Raw genomic sequence first — 4,497 nt, 5'->3', positions numbered from 1 at the left:
CAATTCTAATTGCATTAGGAATGATAAATCAATATTAGGCCCTCTTCTAGATCATTGGGCCGCATATAAAGGTCAAACCGGGCCTAGTTTAGTAATTTGGCCATAACTTCCTCATTATTCATCGGAATTGGGCTTATAATATATCGTTGGAAAGGTCTTTTAGAACCCGACCCAACTACACTATTATTGGACCCTTGTCATGGACCAAACCAAATTGGATTGGCTGTATTTTTAAAATAGATTTTCAAAAACAGAGAGAAAGAAAAGAATTAAAAACTAACCGCAACTAGACTTTCCACACTTTCACTTCATTCGATTATGATTTGACGTGAAAGGTACTCATCACCGGGTTTGTTTTTGGTATACGTAAATGGGTGTCTACACCCATACATATTAGATTGTTGGCAAAGAGATCTAGATATGTATGACACTTATATTAGTAGGATGTATAAAAATGGTGAATTTGTGTCTGATGTTGAGTTTGGTAGTATAGTGTTGAAGTCTTGGATGATACACAATGATAAAGAGCATTTCATGTCTATGATCAGAGATTATTGTATACAATGTGGTTTTGCTATAGTGGTTGATAGGAGTAGTCCAAGGAGATTCACTACATCCTGTCTTGATCTACATTGTGGTTGGAGAATTCATTCAAGTAGGTTACTAGATGGAGTTACTTGGGAAATAAAGAGCATAAAGAATTCTGAGCACACTTTTAGAGGTTTAGATGAAAGGAATCCTGTAGTGATTGTGAAATGAGCTGCCAAAAAACTAATGAAAGATATAAGGGCTAATAATGACATTTATGGGAAGAAACTGAATGAGCTCTTATTTAGTAGATATGGAGTGCATATGACAACCAGTATCCTTTATAAGATGAGATGGTGAAAGCAACCAACCCAGGATCTGCAGCTCATTGTGTATGGAAGCAACTTGATCCACCTAATCCAGCCCTCATTTTCTCTTCTATATTCATATCTTTCAAGTCTTCCATAGATGGTGTTATTTCATGATGTAGGAGTTTAGTGGGGGTTGATGGAGCTCATTTGAAAGGTCATTTTGGTGGGGTCCTTTTGTCTGCTGTGGCTTTAGATGAAAACAATGAGTTGTTCCCCTTTGCTTGGGCTATAGTTCCAAAGGAAAATTCTAACATTTGGAAGTACTTTTTCTAGCATCTGAAGAATATTCCATCAGATTCTGAGAGGGGTAATGGCTGGTGTATTAATTCAGATAGACAAAAAGTAAATTTGCTATGGCATTCACACTTTAATTTTATGATTTTTTCATAAATTACTGATCTTATTTTTGTTTTTTTGTGTACAGGGAATAGAGCCAGCCTTGACTGAGATATGGCCTGAAGTGGACAAGGGTATTGTTGTAAAAACTTAGTTTCAAATTGGAAAGGAGCATTTCCTGGCCCTTTGATGCATTCACTCTTTTGGTTAGCCTGTTGTGCCACATGTACTTTCACTTTTAAAAAGGCTATGGATAGGATTAAGAAGGTGAATCCTAAGGTGTAATACCCCGTATTTTTATACATATTTTATTTAAAATAAGTATTTAAATAAATTAAAATGTTTTATTTATAGTATTTTAATTATTCATTTTAATAAGTTTAGAAATATTTTATAAAAAGGAAAGTTTATTTAATTAATTATTTTATTTAAGTTGGGGTTTAATTTAAGAAAGTTATATTTTAGTAAAGTTTTATTAAGGAAGGGATTAGGAAAGATTAAAAAGGGAAATTTTAGGAAGAAGGGGTTCTAGAGAAAGGGTATAAATATTCAACACTTGAGGCAAATTAAACTTTGCCCAGAGTGGAGAAAACCCAAGGTAAACTTTCTCTCCCTTCTACTTATTTTTCTTTTTCTTTCTTTTTCCCCTTCCCCTTTCTTTCGGCCTCACCACCGCCGGCCACCACCACCACCGGCCGCCAGCAACATCGGCCGCCATCAGCCGGCAGTGGCGCCGACCTGCTGTCGACTGCCCGGAATTTCGAACAAAAAAAAAATTGTTCTTTTGTTTTAAAAACCAATTTAATCATAAATCTAACTATTAATTATGAGTTTTGTGATTAGATTATGATGTTTGATTATGAGTATCATGTAATTTAATTTTCATATTTTAATTTTAATTGAAAAGCCCCAATTTTGAAACCCTAGATTCATAATTTATTAATTATTGAAGGATTATGATATAGGATGGTTTAAACCTTTGATTTAAGTGTTTTAAGGCTTAATTACAACAAGTTTTCATTAAAATATAATGCTGGAATTTTTGGTAGTACATTAAATTACCCATTAATTGGGATTAAAGTATGGTGTTTTAAATATAAGTTCTGCTTATTTTAATTAAATTATGAGGGGTTTAATAATAGTATATGTTGTGCCTAAAATTTTACTACAGTTTCAAATGTCACAGGTCACAGGTGCTAGATTGCAGGTTATAGATTGCTACGTGATCAACTACCTAGTTTCATGTATTAAACTTAATAAAACAAAGATATTTCCAAGGAATATTCTAAGAAAATCCAAGTTTGAACAAAGTCAAAGTTGTTATAAGCTCTCCTATGATCAAGGAGGAGATATTTCCCACCAGGAATAAGTCAATTGGAAATGTTAATTATATCTGCACCACAAATCAATCCACATTCATTGAAGACCAAATCAAGGAGTGAAACTACTTCTCCTATTTTCATGGAGGACACTCCCACCATTCTCCGACTAACCAGCAGCAAAGAACAAGTCAAAAGGCAAAGGATAAACACAAAGAGAACTTGGTGTAAGGAGGGTGATCCCGTCTAAGGGGTACTCTCCTTAAATGCTCATGGCCCTTTAAAAGCCTAGGACTTTACACTTGTTAGGGTGTATTAGGATTTGAATTCTTAACTGTTTGGGGGACCTTGAATTAGAAATGATTCTATCATACACGCTTTTTTGTAAGGAGCAAGTAGGAGTTGCCAATGAGTTTTAGGAAAACCCATAAACCTCGTTCATGCCTTTCTCCGAAGTAGAGTTCAAGGGATATTTAGCATGAATCATAAGTATACCCATGCCCAAATTGGTCTACATAAACCAGAAATGAGTTAGGGAGCGAGGGTACTATGATAATGTTCCCTTTAGAGGGGAATCACGATCCTAGCCCTAGTGCGACCTCTACTAGCTCTTCCTTTTGCACAATTTCATCACCAAATAATATATGCAACGTGATACCTAAAACTAAGTTAGTTGATTTTATTTACACACATCAATTCACGTAGGAATTACATCGTAAGGTCGTTATTCTTATTTAATTAAATTCGTGAAAAGAACAAGAAAATAAACAATATTCTCCTTTGCTTAAATGATCAACCAACAATTATTTTTATTCAATTCTAATCTTTATTTAAAGAAAGATGCTATGTGGAATTGATTAATTAATTATTTAAAGGTGATTAAACAACACTAATTAATTAATTAAGGTTCTTTTAAACAAGAAAATAAACGTGATTTAACTAAGTGCTTGGGAATTTACCACTTCTCTTTGCTAGATCTCCGTTTAGAACACTTATGGATTCCTTCTTGTTGGGGAACCTCCACCATAGTAACAAAGTATCAAAGGGATGTGTGTTTAGGACAAGAGGATTAGGAAGCACAAGTTCACAAGTATTTTGCCAGCGTTTTAGGTTATTTTCTGTGTGTTTAAGCCTCGGGTTACGGTCCTATTTATAGGGAATGATTAAGTTTAGGGTTAAGAGCATTTTGCCGCAGCAGGTGTCGCGCGCAACTAAATGAGTTGCGTGCGGCTGTCACGCGCGAGTGAATAAGTCGCGCGCGGATGATGTGCGCAGTTATTTGTCTTGCGCGCAGCTCTATGGTAAGACTCGATTTTCAAATATTTTGATATTCTGAATCTTTCGCGAGCGCATCTCCAGAAGTTGCGCGGAGTTCTGCGCGCAACTGAATAAGTTGCGCGCACCAGCTGAGCGCAACTTTGTGAGATGTGCGCGACATTTTCCGTGGCTGCTTAAATTTTAACCTAGACGCTCCTAAATCCGTCATAATTGGGCTTTAAGCACGGGCTTAAGCTTAACTATGATCGGGTTTAGTTAATTGGACCTTGTATTGGCCTTGTTCTTTTATTTGGGCTAGTCTTTTGTGTTTTGTGGCTTAACCAGTTATCCATAAGTATTCTTTACTTTGAACCAACACGAAGATGGCTTTATTTATCGTCATTGCACTTTCTTTCGGGATAGGAGGCCAAAAGTAGATGTCTACACAAGGCATGAATCTCGGAGCTGAACCTGGCAGCTAACTCCTACTTTCAAGGAATCATAAAAGAAGCTGTTACAAGACTTCAAAAGACTCCCCTATTATAAATAGGATGGAATACCATTGTAAAAAAAAAAAGATACGAGCCCTAGGCATTATATTTTATAGCAGTTAACAATTAGCACTAAATAACAGGTTCGTTCTTGATCACAAAACAACCTGTATTGTACCTGTAATTTATCATCAA

The sequence above is a fragment of the Chenopodium quinoa genome, unplaced genomic scaffold, assembly GCF_001683475.1.
Source record: "Chenopodium quinoa cultivar QQ74 unplaced genomic scaffold, ASM168347v1, whole genome shotgun sequence".
Taxonomy (NCBI): Eukaryota; Viridiplantae; Streptophyta; class Magnoliopsida; order Caryophyllales; family Amaranthaceae; genus Chenopodium; species Chenopodium quinoa.
The sequence above is the reverse complement of the archived record's forward strand: the minus strand, read 5'-3'. Positions refer to the sequence as shown.